General features: G+C 39.2%; 1 non-coding gene across 1 annotated transcript; it reads left to right on the plus strand.

The window, feature by feature from the left end:
* The first annotated feature begins 17,253 nt into the window (after positions 1 to 17,253).
* On the plus strand, positions 17,254 to 17,325 carry TRNAW-CCA. The gene has a single exon. It is a non-coding gene; the product is annotated as a tRNA-Trp (tRNA).
* The last annotated feature ends 2,829 nt before the right edge of the window (positions 17,326 to 20,154 follow it).

A 20,154-nucleotide genomic window follows, 5' to 3' on the forward strand; every position in this document is an offset into this window, starting at 1 on the left:
TTCATTTGGAGGAGGTAATAGAAATTTCAGGTAGATGAAAAACATATCCGAGAATATCTGGAACTTGTATCCAGGTTATAGACCAGAAGACTTGCAAGCTTCAGAGACAAGTTCCACTTTCAACATGGCACCAAAGGGAAGATCACAATGGTGAAAAGGTCTGTGTACAGCCCCGCAGAACATTGCGTGATGGAGTATAGAGAGGGAAACAGCCAAGAACTCCAAAGTCCATGTATAAAAGCTTGGAAGTTCTAGAAATACTAAGAGAGTCCTGGAGTCAAAATGGGAACCCAGAGGCTGTGATCCTGGTACTGGAAGGCCCTAAGAGACCGCGGACCTGATACCTGAAAAGGATAAGGCATGTAGAGCTACACTTCAGTGGAGACTGAAGGAAAGAAAATCAAATACTCCTCCCACAATGCTAGGATGAGTCTTTAATATTGGGAAGGGGATATTGGGTGACTGATGTGAGCTGTCTCCCATTTTAAAATGAATAATTTGACATTGTGGTTGAAATGACTTTCTGATTGAATTTTAGTAGTGAAATTTTATTAACTATTACCAGGAGATGTGTCTACTTTGGACAAAATGTACCACTTTCTGATTGGAAAGTTTGAGGATCTGACCTTGAAATACTATCCTTGAGAAACTCTATTGTCAAACAGTCTACATGACTTGATGCCAACTTTGTTGGCTGCTCGTACCTACCTTCAAACCCTCACCACACCTAAACCCCGTCTCCCTTCCCTGCCTTAGAAGGTAGAGGAGGAGTAAGGTCAGCAGGTTCAAGTGACATAAGAACTGAAAGGTGTGCATCAGGTTAGGGGATGGAGATGATACAGGGCACCTTTGCTAGAGCAGTTTCCATGAACTGCTAAGGTGCCAAAGCCTGGTTCCAGTGTGTAGTGGTATCTCATTATAGGTTTAATTTCATTTCCTTACTCTCTACTGATGTTGAGTCCCCTTTTAGGTGTTTATTGGCTTTTGGAATATCCTCTTTTGAGAAGTGCCTGTTCAAGACTTTTGCCCATTTTTATTGATAACTCTTTCTGTTTATTTGTAGGATTCTTTATATATTCTGGATACAAGGTATTTTTTAGATATTTGTATTACAAATATCTACTCATCAGTATCTTGTCTTTTCACTCTCTAAATGTTGTCTTTTTTGATGGACAGAAGTCTTTAACTTTGATGAATAATTCAACAATCTTTTCTTTTATGATTACTGCTTTTTTGTGCCTAGTTTAAGAAATCTTTTCCTAACTCAAAGTCGTAGGATATTTTCCTACATTTACTTCTGCATAGCTACTGTTTTACTTTTCACTTTTAGGCTACAATCCATCTGATATTTATTTTTATGTGTGGTGTGGAGTAGAGGTCAATTTAATATTTTCCATGCAAATATACAATTTATTCAACATCATTTATTGAAAAGACCATCTTTTCCCCTCCCCCTTGGGTACCTTTGCGATAAGTCAGATGGTCAGATTATGTGAGGGGGTCTATTTCTAGATTATCTATTCTGATTCATTGTTCTGTTGAATACCAAATATTTTTAGTGAAAACAGATTGATAGTAAATCTTGGCATCTGGTGGTATATGTCTTCTAATTTTGTTCTTCTTATTCAAAATTGTCACTGTAATTCTATGTCCTTGGCATTTTCATATGCATTTTTGAATGATTATTTTATCAGTTACTCCACCATAAAAAGTAGGAATTTCAATGGATATTACATCAAATATATAGATTAATTTTGGAAGAATGGGTACCTTAACAATACTGAGACATCCAGTCTATGAGCAGGCCATACCTTTTCATTTATACACATCTTTTAATTTTAATAATTTTTGTATTTTTTCAATTAAAAAGTTTTGAATATTTTGTAAGGTTATTATATATTTGATGTTTTGGTGATTCTGTAAAGGCTATTAACTTCATTTTCTGACTTTTGCTAATATATATAATACATAACTATATATTAAATATATAATATGTAATAAGTAATAATATTACATATAATAGATTTTTTTACACTGACCTTATATCCAATGACCTTCCTAAATTCACTTGTTAATTATAATAGTTTGTTCATTCTTTTGGGCTTTCTACGTACACAATGTGTCACCTGTGATAAAGTAAAATCTTTCTTACCTCACCCTTTCCAATATTTATGCCATTTTTTTCTTGCTTTATTGCACTGGCTAGGACCTTCAAAAGTAATGATTGTAGACATCCTTGCCTTTTTCCCAGAATTTAAAGGAAAATCCTAAACATTCCATTAGAAATGATATGAGGTATAAATTTGTAGATAATCTCTATCAGATTAAGGAAATTCTCCTTAAATCCTAGTTTGCTGAGATTTCTTATCATGGACAGGTATTAAATTTCATCAGATACGTAGTTTGTAGCTATTGAGATGACCATATGGTTTTTCTCATCCTATTAATGTGGTTGAATTTTACAGATTGATTTTTTTATTTTAAAAATTGTGGTAAAATACACATAACATAAAATTTACCATCTGAACCATTTTAAAGTGTACAATTCAGTGATATTAAGTACATTCATGTTGTTGTAGCCATCACCACCATCCAAAACTCTTCATTTTTCTAAGCTGAAACTCAATATTCATTAAACAATAACTCCACATTACCCGCTTCTCTTAGCCCCTGGAGACTATCATTCTACTTTCTGTCTTCAGTCTGTCTCTGTGAATTTGACCACTTTAGGTACCTTATGTAAATATTTATTCTTTTGTGACTAACTTATTTCACTTAGCAAAATGTTCTCAAAATTCATCTGTATGGATTGATTTCTGAATGTTAAGACAAACTTGCATACCTGGAATAGATTCTATTTGGTCATTATATATTACCTTTTAAAAATATTGTTCAATTAGATTTTCAAAATTTTATATCGGATTTTATGTCTATGTCCAGATTGTCTTGTACGTTTCCCTTTTTGTAGTAGCCTTGTCAGGATTTAGTGTCTGGGATAATGCTGGGCTAGTAAAATGAATTGGTAATTACCTTTTCCCCCCTCTGGAAGAGTTTGTTGTTATTGCAGTTGGTATTATTTTTTTCCATAAATCTTTTCTGTAAAAATCAACAGTAAAGCCCAATGAGCCTGGAATTTTCTTTGTAGGAAAGTTTTAAATTATAGATTCAGTTACTTTGATAGGCATAAGACTATTGAGATATTCTATCTCGTGTCTATTTTGCTGTTTTATTTCTAATTTGTCTATATCATTTCATTAAAATATCTAATTATTGGCTTTAAGTAATTGATAATGCCTGCTTGTTATATTTTTAATCTCTGTAGGATCTAAAGTGATGTTCCCTTTTCAGTCTTGGTATTGGTAATTTGTGTACTCTCTTTTTGTTTTCTGGGTTAGGCTCTGTAGGGATTTAACACTTTATTAATCTTTTCAAAAGCCACCTCTTAACTAATACACAGCTAATTTCTTTTTCATTGACTCATGCTCTTTTATTTTCTTCTATCTACTTTATTTGAATTTGATTCATTGTTCTTTTTCTAGCTTCTTGAAATGAAATCTTACATAATTGATATTCAACCTTTCTTTTTTGCAAATATTTAAGTCTAAATTTTTCTATAAGTTCCTATTTAGCTTCATCAAGTAGAGGTTTTTTTTTTTTTTTTTTTTTAATTTTATTTATTTATTTATTTATGGCTGTGTTGGGTCTTCGTTTCTGTGCGAGGGCTTTTCTCTCTAGTTGCGGCAAGTGGGGGCCACTCTTCATCGCGGTGCGTGGGCCTCTCACTGTCGCGGCCTCTCTTGTCGCGGAGCACAGGCTCCAGACGCGCAGGCTCAGTAATTGTGGCTCACGGGCCCAGTTGCTCCGCGGCATGTGGGATCTTCCCAGACCAGGGCTCGAACCCGTGTCCCCTGCATTGGCAGGCAGATTCTCAACCACTGCGCCACCAGGGAAGCCCAAGTAGAGGTTTTTTTTAATCAACTTTATTGGGATATAATTTACACATAATAAGTTGTACCAGATTTAACTTTACATTTTGACGAGTTTTGGCAAATTTACACACCTGTATAACCATCACCAAAATCAAGGTATAGAACATTTTTCATCACCCCAAAATTGTCCCCACCTCTGATTCCAAGAAACCGTTAATCTGCTTTCTATCGCTATATATTAGAATTGTCTTTTCTAGAGTTTCATATAAATAGAATCATATACTATATACTGTTTTCTGTCTACCTTCTTCACTCATCAATTTGGAGGTTCATTCATGTTATGTGGTTGGTACTTCATTCCCATAGTGTTAATATACTACAGTTCATTCAGCCATTGATGGACATTTGGATTGTTTCCACTTTAGAGCTATTATGAATAAACCAGCTGTGAACATTCACGTATAAGCTCTGTGTAGACATATTTTCACTTCTATTATATAAATACCTAGGTTCGGAGTTGCTGGGTTATATGGCAAATTTATGTAATATTTTATAAGAAACTGCCAAGTTGTTTTCCAAAGTGTACCATTTTGCAACCCACCAACAATGTATGAGTGCTCTAGTTACTCCTAGCCTTGCCAACTCATGGTGTTGTCAGTCTTTAATTTTTTTTAATTTTATTAAAGTATAGTTGATTTACAATATTGTATTAGTTTCAGGCATATAAGTCAGTCTTTTAATTTTAGCTTTTCTAATGTGTGTACTAGTACTTCATGGTGGTTTTAGTTTGCATTTCTCTGATGATTAATGGTGAACATTTTTTATGTGTTTAATGGCTATTTATCTCTCCTTTGTGAAGTATCTGTTTAAGTTTTTTGCCCATTTAAATTAGATGATGATGATAATGATTATATAGTCTAGATACAAGTCCTTTGTCAGATATGTTTTGTAAATATTTTCTCCCAGAATATGGCTTCCCTTTTAACTTTTCTTAGTGGTGTCTTTTGAAGAGCAGATGTTTTTATTTTAAAGGATATCAGTTTAACATTTCCTTTTTATGGGTCATGCTTTTTGGGTTCTCTCCAAGAAATCTTCACTTTCCCTAAGGTTCTGAAGTTTCTTCTCCTATGTTTTTTCTAGAAGTTGTATGGTTTTAGATTTTATATATAGACCTGTGATCCATTTTGAGTTAATCTTTCTGACCACAGATTTTGATATGTTGTATTTTTATTTTCATTCAGTTAAAAATATTTTCTAAACTTCTTTGTTATTTCTACCTTGACCCTGGGGTTATTTATAAGCATGTTGCTTACTTTTAATGAATTTGTGGATTTTCTATTTATATATTATGGAATTCTAGCTTATTTCCACTGTGGTCAAAGAACACACTGTATTATTTCAGTCATTTGAAATTTGTTGATACATACTTTGTGGCTCAGCCAGTGGTCTATTTTGGTAAATGCTCCATGTTCACATGAAAATAGCATGGAAATAAGAATTTTCACTTGAAATTTCTGCAGTTAGATGTAATGTTCTATAAATATTAATTAGACCAAGTTGGTTAATAGCATTCTTCAAATCTTCTATATTTTTACTGATTTACTTTTCTGCTTGAACTATAAGCTACTAAGAATGGTGTCTTCAAATCTCCAACTATGATTGCGGATTTATCTTTTTTTTTCTTTTATTTCTATTAATGTTTGCTTTCTACATCTTCAATATATATTATTCAGTGCATATGAATTTAGGATTGTTATATCTTCTTGTTGAGTTGACCCTTTTATCGATATCAAGTATCCTCTAACTCTAGTAATGTTTTTTGCCATAAATTCTACTTTTTATGATATTAATATAGCCAAAACAATTTTCCTTTTGTTAGTGTCTGCATGGTGTGGTAGGCAGAATTCTAAATTGGTTCCTAGATTCCCAGCCCCTGGTATACAAGTAGTTCCCAGTTATTCAGTCAAACACTAATCTAGGTGCTTTTGTGAAGGGATTTCACAAATATAATTAAGGTCCCAAATCAGTTGACTGAAAATAGTGCAGTTACCCTCAGTGGCCCAGATCCAATCAGTTGAGACCTTAAAAAGTGTGGGGCTCGTCCTGGTGAGAGAGATTTGGTGTATAAGGGGGACTCAGTGTGAGCGACATTCTTCATTGCTGGTTTTGAAGATAGAGGGGCTGTGTGACAAGGCGTGTAGGCACCCTTTAGGGACTGAGAGCAGTTTGTGACTGACAGCCAGCAGGGAAACAGGAGCCTCAGTTCTGCGACTTCAAGGAACTGAATTTTGCTAACAAGTTGACTTCACTTGGAGTTGCTGTTTCCTCATCCTTCAGACAAGAATTGACCCGTTGACTCCTTGATTTCAGCCTTTGAGACCTGAGCAGAGAACCCAGCCATGCCATGCTTGGACTTCTGAGCCACAGAGCTGTGGGCTAATAAGTAGTTGTTGTTTTAAGCTGCTGTTTCCATTAATGTGTTATGTAGCAGTAGAAAACAAATACACATGCTATATGTCTTTTTCCTATTCTTTTACTTTTAACTTAATCTGTGTCCTTACATTTAAAGTGTATCTCCTGTAAGTAGCATATATTTGGGGTCTTATTTTTATCTAGTCTGATAATCTTTGTATTTTAATTGGTGAGTGTAATGCATTTTCATTTAATGTAATTACTAATATATTTGGCTGTAAGTCTCTCTATTTGTTTTGCCTGTTTCTTCTTTTGTTTCTCCTTTCTTGCTTTTCTTCGGAATAATCAAATATGTTTCATTTTCTCATTTTTCTACCTATTCAGTTTAGTTATACATTCATTTATTATTTTGGTTGTTACTGTGGAGCAGCAGAACTATTTTCATAATAATTCTAAGACATTACCTTTTTCATTCTCATTTTTCTCATGAGAATAGATTGCTGTTTTTCAGAAGCTGCATGGCATGTGATATTGCAAAATATTTAATGCAAAAGAAGATCTCAGAATTCAGCTATCTTCTATTGAGCCATTATTATCAACTGAATTACGTCCCTCCTCAAATTCATATGTTGAGACCCTAACTTCCAGTGCCTGAGAATGTGACTGTTTTAGGAGATAGGGCCTTTAAAGAGGTGATAAGTTAAAATGTGGCTGTTAGGGTGACTCCTAATAACTCTGACTGGTGTCCTTATGAGAAGAGAAATTTGGATGCACAGAGAGTCACCAGCGGTGCGTACACACAAAGGGGCAACCATGTGAAGAGGCAGCAAGAGGGTGGCTACCAGCAAGCCAAGGAGAGGGGCCTCAGGAGAAATCAACCTTGCAGACACCTTGATCTTGGACTTCTGCCCTCCAGAACTGTGAGTAAATAAATTCCTGTTGTTTAAGCCACCTAGTCTGTGGCGTTTTTTTATGGCAGCCCTAGCAAACTAATCCAGTGAGACATTAAAGAGATTTGCAAAAATTTAAAACAGTACCACTCCTTGCACTAATTTTTTTGTTTTGAAGATTTGTTTTTATTAAAAACGTTTTTCAATATCATATAGTAGTTTAATAGTATTATTTTAATAAATTAATAAACATTAAAATTTTTTCCAATTTTAATTTCAAATACATCAAACATCAATAGATGTAACCTACATAAATAAAAGGTCTTTGGTTTCCTCAATAATTTTTAAAATTGTAATGTTGTCCTGATACTGAAATGTCTGAAAATCATTGCCCTTAAAATTTGTTTGGCTCTCCATTGGAGCACTCTTTTTTTTTTGGTTCTTTTTTCTTGGAGCACTCTTGAAATTAATATTTCAAAGCAATGAAAAAAACTAATGGTTTAATTCCATTTACTCTTTGCCTTTTGTTCAATTGTTGTCATATATTTTATTTCTACATGTTTTGAACTCCAAGGGGTTTTATTACTATTACTGTTTTCAGCAGTGTTTATTCGTACTTACATATTTACCTATTCCCGTGTTCTTCATTCTTTCCTGACATTCCTTGTTCCAACTGGATCATGTTCCCTTTGCCTGGCTAATTCCTTTGGACATTTATCATAGTATTCCAGTAGCTTATCTCAGCTTTTGTCTGAAATATCTTTACTTTGCGTTCATTTAGGAAGGATATTTTCACTGGGATAAGTGTTCTAGTCTGGCATTTGTTTTTCATTGTTGTTGCTGTTTTTTCTTTCCTCACCTAAAATAAAACCTCAGCTTCTGGCTTCCAAAGTTTCTATTAAAAAATCAGTTGTGTTCTGTTCTTGTTTTTATTTTTTCTCCAGCTACTTTTAAATATTTATTTACTTATTTATTTTTGGCTGTGTTGGGTCTTCGTTTCTGTGCGAGGGCTTTCTCTAGCTGCGGCAAGCGGAGGCCACTCTTCATCGCAGTGCGCGGGCCTCTCACTATCGCGGCCTCTCACTATCACGGCCTCTCCCGTTGCAGAGCACAGGCTCCAGACGCGCAGGCTCAGTAGTTGTGGCTCACGGGCCTAGTTGCTCCGCGGCATGTGCGATCTTCCCAGACCAGGGCTCGAACCCATGTGCCCTGCATTGGCAGGCAGATTCTCAACCGCTGCGCCACCAGGGAAGCCCCAGCCCCTCTCCAGCTACTTTTAAGATTTTATCTTTGCCCTTGGTTTTTGTAAGTTTTAATGTGCCTAGGTGGAGAGGTTTTTTGTTTGTTTTTAAATCATATTTTGAGCGTGTGGAGCTTCTTGAGACTGTGCTGTGATGTCTTTCATCAGTGTGGGGAAACTCTCAGCCACTATTTCTTTAAATATTACCTCTGTCCCATTTCCTCTCTCCCTTATTCTAGGATTCTAATTTTCTGTAGATTAGACCTTTCACCATGGTCCAGGTCTCTCTTTAGGTTTTCTGTGTTCCCCATCCCTTTTTTCTCTCTGTGCATCAGACTAGACACTTTCCACTGAATTGCCCTCCCATTAACTAATGCCTATTCTGTTTTCAATCTGCTATTAAACCCACTTTGAATTCTTAATTTTAGTCAGATTTTTTATTTCTGGAATTTTTGTCCTGTCTTTATATGGATTCTAGGTATCTGCTGAAATTCTCCATTCTTTTCTCTTGAATATATTAATAATGTTTATTTTAAAGTCCTGGACAGTTATCTACAGTAGCTGGGTCACTTTTTGGTCTGTTCCTATGTCTGTTGTTTTTCTTGCTATCTGGTCAGCTGATTTTTTTTAGCATGCTTTCTAATATCTCATTTGATGCCAGACATTATAGGTGAAAAAATTCTGGAGATCCTTGGTTTATCTTCCTCTAAAGAGGATCAAGATTTATTTAGCACTATCACAACACTGTTAATCAACTATACTCCAATATAAAATTAAAAGTTTTTTAAAAGTGAACTTATTTACAAAACAGAAACAGACTCACAGACTTAGAGAATGAACTTATGGTTAACAGGGGGGAAGGGTGGGGCAAGGGATAGTTAGGGAGTTTGGGATTGACATGTACACACTGCTATATTTAAAATGGATAACCAACAAGGACCTACTGTATAGCACAGGGAACTCTGCTCAGTATTATGTAACAACCTAAATGGGAAAAGAATTTGAAAAAGAATAGATACATGTATATGTATAACTGAATCACTTTTTTGTACATCTGCAACTATCACAACACTGTTAATCAACTATACTCCAATATAAAATAAAAAGTTTAAAAAAACAAAGTTTTATTTTAGCAGACAGAGTACTAGTGGAGCACCCTGACCCCATGTGTGATTGGCATTAGGCTGAGTTAAAGCTGGTCTGTTTCAGTTTTGCTTTTGTCTGTTTCAGTTTTGTCCAGCATGGTTCTTCTGGAATCTCAGTAGAAACTCCAAGGCATTTACCAAGCCCCTCTAACTTGCTAGGGCTTGATCTTGAACTGTAATCTCTGTCTTTCCAGTACTAGACAGCTGCTGAGACCTGCTCATCCATTTAACCTCTCAAGTGCTGCTTTCTACAGGGTTTCTCTTACTTTCACCATTCACAGCTTAGAAGTCAGCTAAAGGTTTGAGGGGAAATTTTATGCAAGTTGTAGAGCTATCTCCTCTAGGATATCACCCCTTATCTCCCAGCGGCACCCCTAAACTCTGACAGTTTCTGCCTGGAATCCATAAACAGAGGAAACGCCAGGTAAATGTAAGCTCACCTCTTACACTTCATTTCTGTCAAAGATCTCAGTTGAAGTCTGTCAGCTCCTGTTTAGTCACTCAGTGCTGACAACACAAGCACGAATGGAGCAGCCGTGGAGGCATTTGCCCAGCATCACAGGCTGCCCCTTCCCAAGGCTTGTTTACCTGCTGCAACTGCTGTCCGCCTTCCAGCAACACGCTCTTCAGTGCTAAGCCCCCAGTATGGTTACCATCCCACTGGGAGACCAGTCAGATGCTTGGTGGCGAGTTGGCTCCACTGGACCCCTTCCATTCTGGAAGCAACGGCAATTCATGCAACTGAGTCAACCCACACTCTAGGTATTTGCTTGCCTTTCCTGCTTGCCAGACCTCAGACAAAACCACTCACTACCTGGAGATTTATAGAATGTTTGATTCATCCATATGATACCACATCAAACCAAGGAACCTACTGTATAGCAGAGGAGATAGAGGAGTGTGCATATTCTCACGGGATCCACTGGTCCTATCACATACCACATCCCCAGAAGCTGCCAGGCTGATAGATGTTGGAGATGGAATGGCCTGTTAAAGGCACACTGTAAGTGCCAGCATGGAGGCAGTAATTTACAGGGATGGGGCACCATCCTCAGGGTGCAGTTTATGCCTCAAATCAACTACCTTTATATGGTTGTGTTCCTGGTAGATGGAACGTATAGACTGGGCACCAAGGAGTAGAAGCAGGAGAGGCGTGCTTACCTCACTCCCAGTGACTCAATATGTGCTGCTCTTTCCTGCAAGCCTGGGCACTGCAGGCTTAGAGGCTTGATTCCCAAGGCAGAACAGTTCATTCAGGAAACACATCAGTAGTCCTTTTGAGATATAAACTACAGCTGCTGCCAGGGGACCAGCCAGCAACAAGAGGGGTCACCATTGTGACACGGATATTTGGTCCTGATCACTAGGAGGAGGTGGGGCTACTATTACAGTGGGAGAAGGGAGACGTATGTTTGACACCCAGCTAATTCCCCATGATATTAGAATACCTCTTGGCACTGTCTCACCCGTCTAGGTAGTAAATAAGGAACACAGCAGTCTTAGCCTGAGAAGCACACGGTGACCAGGGCCTCAGGGATAAGTGTCTGGGTCTGGCCACCGGGAAAGCCACCAAGACCAGTGCAGGTGTTAGCTGAGGTTGAGGAGGGCAACAGTGAATATAATTTGCAGTCCTAAGACCAGCAGCAGGGGGCGAGGAGGCTGTAGTTCCTCCTCCTTGTAAGTTTCTTCCAGGAGAACAGGCCCACCAGAATCCTGGTGTTGCTTCTCCCAAAACCCGTATGAAGAAGTGAATCCAGGTGCTGAAATTGTGGGCCACCCCCTCCCCCCTTTCAGAACTGAAGCGTTTATTCTCCGGCCACTAGAAGTGCTGCTGGAAGGCAGTCCTCAGCTTGAGAGAGTCGCCTTGCCCCAAAGCAGACCCATTCCTGGGACAGCCCACATCCAATGACTGGTTGACATAGGAGCAAAGACCTGGCCCTTCCGCTTAACTTTGGGACAGTTGTGAATTTGGAGCTCTTCGTGGGGTCAGCTGATGCCTTTACTGAGACTGCACAGCAGCCCTCTCCTCTCTCTCCCCAGTCCTGCTTCCTCCTCTTGGGATCCCAAAAGCCTCCATGCAAACGTCCACTCAGACTCAGCTTCCTGGGGAACCCAACCTGGGATAGTCTCCCTCCTGCCTCTCGTATTTCAAAAATCTAGACTGCTTATGGAACAGAGCAGCTAAAACTGCTTCTAATTCTTCACTATTATAAACAGAATTTTGATAACCCTACAGGAAAATCATTGCAAACATCCTTAATTGTTTTCCATGGGGTCATAAAAATGGAATTTCTGGGGCAAAGTACACATATTGGAAAGGCCTTTTAATACACGTGCCAAATGCCTTCCAAAAGCTCTGGACTCTCACCAGATGTGTATGAGGGTGCCTCCTGCCCTGACATCTTTGCCAACATTGGGCAATCACGTCCTTTTTAATAATTGCTATTTTGACATTGCTTTTGTTATGTTTGAGAATTTTTGCATCTCATACAAATTGCAAAAGGAGCCTCATTCTTTCCATGTAAAATCACTAGAAGAAGGAAATGAGCTTTCTGAGAACAGCAAAATAACTGAGGAGAGCAGGATCCAAATGTTTGAGAGAGAACTTTCAACTCCTGCCATCCCACCTGCACCAGAAATTTCTCCAAATCCTTCATGTGAGCACAGCACCACACTGTCACTTAAGGTGATATTATCGGCATAGAAAACCCTGATGTTCCACATCCCCAGGCAGTAGATACACCAGGAAACCCAGGTGTACCCAGAAATGTGAGAAAAGGATTGGTGTGGCAGCATCACTGCTCTTTTCCTGTGGTAGGAAACTCCTGGGCAGAGTCTGGACTCGTGTTTCCTGAGGGAAAAGCTGTTGTCTCCCTCACAGTGGCTTTTCTGTGGGACCAATGCTCATGGCTTTACAAGGCAGAAGAGAAGGAAGTTACTGTAATCAGGCTAGAGCTTCCAAAATTTATATTTATCACCCACATTGCCCAGAAAAAATCAAAATAAAAAGTTAAATCAACATGCACAAAAGGCTGGGACTTCCCTTGTGGTGCAGTGGTTAAGAATCTGCCTGCCAATGCAGGGGACATGGGTTCGAGCCCTAGTCTGGGAAGAACCCCCATGCTGCGGAGCAGCTAAGCTCATGTGCCACAACTACTGAGCCTGTGCTCTAGAGCCCGCAAGCCACAACTACTGAGCCTGTGTGCCTCAACTACTGAAGCTGGCACGCCTAGAGCCCATGCTGCGCAACGAGAGAAGCCACCGCAATGAGAAGCCTGCGCACCGCAATGAAGAGTAGCCCCTGCTCACTGCAATTAGAGAAAGCCCGCACGCAGCAACGAAGACCCAACAAAGCCAAAAAAAATAAGTAAATAAAATTAAAAACATGCACAAAAGGGGGAAATAGGTGAGCCATAATAGAGAGAGAACAGTCAATAAAAACAAATCCAGAAATGATCCAGACTTGGAGTAAGCAGTCAATTGCTATAATTCATATGTTTAAAAAGGTAGAAGGAAAGAGGGTGACAACAGATTTGTTAAAAACATGGGATAGAGTATTTCAAAACAGCATTAAAATCTGCCAAAAATCAAGTGGAAATTTTAGAACTGCAAAATAAAATATTTGAAATTCATGGGATGACTTTAGCAGCAGACTTTGCACAGCAGAAAACAGAACATACTAAACTTGAAAACAAGAAGAAAACAGCTAAACTGAATAACAGAGAGAAATAAGAATAGAAGGAGCAAAAAAGTATAAGAAAGGAGCTTACTTACATGTAATTGCTGTCCAAGAAAGACAGGAGAGAGAGGATGGGCAGATGAAATATTTGCAAAAGTAACATTGAGAACTTTCCAAATTTATTGAAAGATGTCAACTCACAAAGTCAACAAGTTCAGCCATCCCCCAAAAGGTTAATAGAAAGGTCAATATACTTGGCACATAGTGATTTGCTGAAAATAAAAAGACACATTATGTTATCAACTAAAAACTAAGGAAGGTAGAAGAAATAGCAAAGAAATAATATCTTTAAAACATAAAAGAATAAAAAAATTGTCAAGCCAGCATTCTATAGGCAGAGAAAAAATTATTTAAAGGCAGGTGGGTGACATCAGCAAAATGACAGAGTGGGAAGCTCCAAGTTCTCATCCCCTCACAGAAACACCAAAAACACAAGCAGAACTGCCAGAACCAAATTTGTCAGAGACTCTGGAAAACAGTCAAAGGTTTGCAGCAACCAAGCGAACATTGAATCAAGAAAGGGATGAATTCAAAGCAGTAGGAAAACTTTGTGGCATTTTTACTTGCCCTTGCCCCAACCCATCCCTGGACCACCGAAGTCCCAGGAGCAAAAGCTGGGGAGTTTCTTTGGGAAATTAGGGCATTACAAAGTACTATCTATATGGGGGAGTTTAGAAAGCCTCATGCATGCTGAGAGAAAGACGCACACTCAGAACAGATCTGAGAAGACGCTGAGATTTCACCTCAGGCTCTCCCTAGGCTTAGTGCAATCCTGGCTAAATGTTAAAGGAGGGCCAGCACAGAGCCAATCTGGAAAAAAAAAGGGGGGTTGGGGGTTTGTTGTTATGTTATTGTTGTTGTTTTTAATAAAGTACCTGGAATTCAAGGAAATCTCTGTCAAAAAACTAGCTAAAAACAAACGAAGGAACAGAGACACTTCAATAACCACAAACAACAAGGAATACAGCCTTTGCAAAAATAATTTGGGAAAGTCACTAAACAAATGGACTACTACAGCCTTCAACAATCAAGAAAAACAGCAAAACCTGTGAAGGGGGAGAATCTGATTCCTACTCGATGTGCAAAAACCTCCACTTGGTTTTTTGGTAGATTTTCATCCTACCAAATTGATAAAATCTGATATATCCATATGATGGAATATTATTGGGCAATAAAAAGAATGAAGTATTGATACATGCTGCAACATGGATGAACCTTGGAAATATTATGCAAAAACTACAGGACAGTGGTTGAATAAGCTATGCTTACATCCACACCAGGAAGTACTGTGTAGCTGTAAAAAAAAAAAAAAAAATAGAGAAAGATCTCAATGAGCTGACATGGAGTGATTTCCAGGATAAACTGCTGAGGTAAAACGGCAAAGTGCAAAATAGTAATTATAGTGTGCTATCCTTTATCTAAGAAAGAAGGGGATGTAATAAAATAAACATATACCTGCTCATTTGTGCAAAAGAATGCAGGAAGGATCAACCAGAAACTGAAAAGATTAGTTACCGACAGGGGTAGTTGGGAAGTGGTGGAAAGAAAGGGGCAATGAGTCTGAGTAATAGAGATGACAAGGGAGTGACACAGTTTTTAGTATACCCTTTTATACAGCGCTGGTACTTAGAACTATGGTAATATTTTACAAATGCATAAGTTTAAAGAAAATAATGAAAACTAATCATGAACCTGAAATGGAATATAAAAGCAACAACAGGGGCTTCCCTAGCGGCGCAGTGGTTAAGAATCTGCCTGCCAATGCAGGGCACATGGGTTCAAGCCCTGGTCCAGGAAGATCCCACATGCTGCGGAGCAACTAAGCCCATGCGCCACAACTACTGAGCCTGAGTTTTAGAGCCCGCGAGACACAACTACTGAGCCCGCAAGCCTAGAGCCCGTGCTCCGCAACGAGAGAAGCGACGACGGTGAGAAGCCCACGCACCGCAGCAAAGAGTAGCCCCACTCACCACAACTAGAGAAAGCCTGCACAACGGAAGACCCAATACAGCTAGAAATAAAAACAAATGAATAAAAGTAACAACCTAACCGTACTACAAATAAATAATATAACCAAAAGTGAAGGCTTGAGGAAGAGAAGAACTAACCTAAATAACTTTGCAAAACAGTATTTTGCCTGTAAAGCTACAGAAAAACAAAAAAAAACCCAAAAAACCCTGTACACATATAAGGTAATCATCTTAGTGAATCTTTTCTTACAGGTGTATGGGTTAGTAATTCTGAAACACACATATATGCACATACATGTATGTATACATATATAAGTGCATATGTTATAGCTAATGAGAGCTACGTTTCTCAGTGTCAAAGAAGCTACAAATAATGAAAAGGGGAATGACAGCCCATTGTAATGATCACATCTAACAACTAGATCTTGATTTCTAAACACCATTCTCTCCAAAAACAGGAAACAGAGCTCCTTGGTGAAATAGTTGATTCCAGGGCTGCTGCAGGGAAACTACAAGATAAGCCTGGAACATCTTGTGCCAGAAACTAAGGAAGTGCTAAAAACAGGATGGCAGATGTCAAAAGGACACATGAGCCAACCTGAAGGAGTTTGTAATAGCCAAAGCTGGGAAATTTTCAGAAACAATATTTTTTAAATGATGTTCTATGGGTTAAACCTATAAATTTAAAAAACATCCATGAATCTGTATTGATGCAAAGAAATAATTGAATATATAATACATAAGTAAACGGAAGAGAAGAACCAGTTCTTTCTCATAGAAGGATTATGTTGATAAATGTAGATGGAAAAGGCGAAAAGGAAAATGACCCTGAGGCAAACACTGCAGTCATAGTTGTTGCAGTCAGGATGGATGCTGAAATTAGTGGGTGCAAGGTTGACGAGAAACAGGATATTTGCATAGCCTGAAAGCGTTTACCCCCGAATATTTATTAATTACCAAGGGGGAAATGGTAGCATACAGTGGAGGACCACGGCAGAAAGCGTGTTACTAAATGATTTAAGTTAGCATCCGCAGTAACAAGACCCACTGACAACGCGAACTTCCCGAAACCGGTGCTGAGAACGTCGTTTTGTTGGGGCTGGGGGAGGATGTGAGGGGAAAGGGATGGATTAAAAGTGACATATACGTCGGAACGCCACTACAGTGTTTACTGATGCACATTTGGGTGATAAAACTCTAAACAAAAGCAAAGAAGCTCTTTCCGTAGACGTCGGGGTTGGCTGCAGGTGGAGGCGGAAGGCAGATGTTAGGCTCTGCGGGGGCTGGCAGGTCTGGTGGTGGCAAGGGTTTGTGATCCTTCTATTAAATATCTTAGTTTTGTGCCTTTTTCTGTAGCTGCTGTACTTTACAGCAAAGAAGCTTTAACAAACACAGATGGACACTTGTGTATACCTGGGAGGAAGGAAATCTAGAAAGAAATACATCAAAATGCTTTACAGCGGGTGGTGGGATTATTGATTTTAATTTTTCTTACACTCTTCTATAATGTTCGAATGTTCAAAACTGAGCTTTATTAGGGGGCGGGGGAGTCGGGGGGTGGCGGGGGTGGACACATGAGCATCTATTTTTCTGCTAACTTCCGAAGTCACCTCCCAGGTGTGCCCGCAGAGTCCTGGTTTGGTTTCCCCCTTTAACCATGCCGGGGGCGGGAACTCGGTCCTGCACACCCCCTCACCCCGCTTCGCCGGCCCGGGTTCAGGTTTTGCAGCCGCTCCCCGGCCCCGACCCGACGTAGCCGGGTTGGGGCGGGGGTTCCGGGGCTCGCACAGCCGCGCCATCCGCCCGCCTCTCGTTCCTTTTCAGTTTGACCTGAAGTTCACTCGAAAAGCGAAAGATTTATACGGTGAAGCGACCTGGATGCGCGGGAAGAAAGAGCCTTAAAGGATCAAAAGTAAAGTGGCTTCCGTGACCTCGTGGCGCAATGGCAGCGCGTCTGACTCCAGATCAGAAGGTTGCGTGTTCAAGTCACGTCGGGGTCACAGTTACCCCTTTTCCCCCCAAACTAACTGGGGACTTTGGGCCGCTTGGGATTTCATCCTACGGCTCTGTTCGGGCCTCCGTGCTCCCTATTCCTCCGCACCGAGTTTCAGAGGACGAGCCTTAGAATTTCTGTTCCGTCATTTTCGTATCTGACGGGGGTGATTTGGGAAACTCCGGGAAGCGTGAAGCCAACCGGCCAATGCCACTTCTCCTTGTCACCCAAAAAGCTACTTTAAAAGAGAGACCAACAGCACAGTAGAAGACAGGATGAAACAGTTATTGGAAAATGAAATGTAAATTATTTTTAAACATATGAAAATAACTTCTTTCATAATAAGAGAAACGCAACTTAGAATTCAATGAATTATTTTTAACCTGTGAGATTGTCTAACCTATGATCAAAAAGCTTACATTAAATCGCATTGCTCACATCCTTGAAGCTACAAAGAACAGGACCAGAGGAAATTAAAATAATTATAAAAGAATACTTTTCAGCCAGTTTAGAGAAGTTTTCAAGTATATTTTTCAATATTGCTTCTGTTCCTTTTGCTCTAGACTTTTTCCAGGAATGCATTCACCCTTCCATATGGTGGATAATTACCACCAATGGATGGATAATCATGCTTCTGTATCCTCTGCATCTATAATCTTCTCTCAAAACGTTTCCTGTTTTCATATTTTCTCTGCCCTTTGGGTGGTCTTCTCAGGCGTGTCCACCATCTGGGATTCCATATTCTGCAACTTAAGAGAGCCCTGTGATCCTACCATATTGTCATTTCAGTTTCCAGGGTGTCCCCTGTCTTATTCTCCTCTCTTTTAAACTCAGTCAGTTGCCCCATGAGGCTTTTCACACCTCATTTCAAAGAAGCCACATCTTGGAGGAAGCCTCTTACTGTTTCTCTGAAGAAAACAAAATTACAAATCCTGAAACTTTCCATCATTTTCAGTGGTATGCTTTTCTTCTGTCAGGAGCTACTCTCTTTTTCTAGTTCTGCAAAATTAAAAAGACAAAAACAAAAACAAACAAACAACGACAACAACTTGCTTTTCTCTCTTACTCATACTGTGAAATTACTCTTGCTGATCCTTTAAAATCTGTTCAGACTCAGTGTGAAGCAACAGATGGGGCTGTGCTAACGCTTGGCCCTGCTCTCTGTTCACTGGTGTGGGTCAGATGCCTTCTCGGATCCACTGGCCGGAGGACAGGCTGGGGCACAGCGCCCACCCCGTTCCCGGTGCTCAGGAAGGTGTCCCCTAGGGCTTTGTTGCAGTGACATTTTCTCTCCTGTGAGGTTCCCTTGCTACTGTGAGCCAGTGAAAGCAGTACTTAACCCTAGAGATTCCACATTTCAGCATGAGTTTCAACTTACATGTCTTAAATGGATCTTACCTCCTTAGCTAAGGCAGAAAACAACACCTTTCTATTCACTTAAATCTCCTAAAAGTAACATTTTAATTTAATGCCAAACAAATACTCTGAATTCCCTTAGATTCTTCTTCTTTCAAGAATTTTACATTCAATCTAGTTTGTAGATATTCTAGCCTAAGAATTTGTTCTAAGCAAACCTTATTAATTTTAAAGTTTTTTTTTTTTAAAAATTATTTATTTATTTATTTAATTTATTTATGGCTGTGTTGGGTCTTTGTTTCTGCGCGAGGGCCTTCTCCAGTTGCGGCAAGTGGGGGCCACTCTTCATCACAGCGCGCGGGCCTCTCACTATGGCAGCCTCTCTTGTTGCGGAGCACAGGCTCCAGACGCACAGGCTCAGCAATTGTGGCTCACGGGCCCAGTTGCTCCGCAGCATGTGGGATCTTCCCGGACCGGGGCACGAACCCGTGTGCCCTGCATTGGCAGGCAGACTCTCAACCACTGCGCCACCAGGGAAGCCCTAATTTTAAAGTTTTAATGGTGTCCTTAAAGTTTCTTATGTGAATTGATAAAATTCTCTTTTCATGTATTCATAAGTCAAATTGTAAAAGGTTGTAAAATTGTCAGATAATATTTTACCATACAATCTCATTTTTATTATAAGAGCAGATTTTCAGTCATCAGTTTTAACCCTCCGCTCATTTATTTCAGATGAATAAGCACTTGTCCCCTCAACATTGAGAAAACAAAGGCAGCATACATTTTTAGAAAAACCGGGGCAAGGGTATTTTTTGTGGGTAAAGTATCACTTCTTAGACAGAAAAAGTAGGGATGAAGAGGAAGAAAAAGAAAAATTGCCTTAGACTTAATTTCAAAGGTTTATTCCACCTGCACCAATGCATCAGATATTTTTAAATTTTAAAATTTCCTAGAGATTATTCTGTTCTATTAATCTAGTTGTACATTCCTGCTTCACACCAAGCTGGCTGTATTGCTTTATTTTAAAAGGAAGGTAAAACTTAAAGACAGCACAGACTTGCCACAGATACAGTATTTGATAAATTCTTTTGGCCCATTGTCTCTCCCATTGAGGATGCTTCCTTACCTCAAGCCAGATAGGCCCTGGGACACTGCCCCTGGCCCGAGAGATGCTCTCCTGCAGAGGCTGAGCCAACTTCATGGTCTCCAAGGAATTTGGATTGGAAGCAAATGGGACCTGCTGTTTGTTTCAGAGGGTGTTCTGAACATGTACACGGTGAGCTGAGATCATACAATGACTTTGTTTCCTATCATCCCTTAAAAAGATATTCAGTTTCTCTCTTTTGTTTTTGTTTTTGTTTTGATGGTTAAAACAATTTGGGTTTATTGTTTTTGCTAAACAATACTAAAAATTTTTCATTTTGAAGGCAGGGCTTGAATTATTTAATTTTGATCCATTTATTTAATAAAAAAAAAAGAA

This window comes from Balaenoptera musculus, chromosome 20, assembly GCF_009873245.2.
Source record: "Balaenoptera musculus isolate JJ_BM4_2016_0621 chromosome 20, mBalMus1.pri.v3, whole genome shotgun sequence".
NCBI lineage: Eukaryota > Metazoa > Chordata > Mammalia > Artiodactyla > Balaenopteridae > Balaenoptera > Balaenoptera musculus.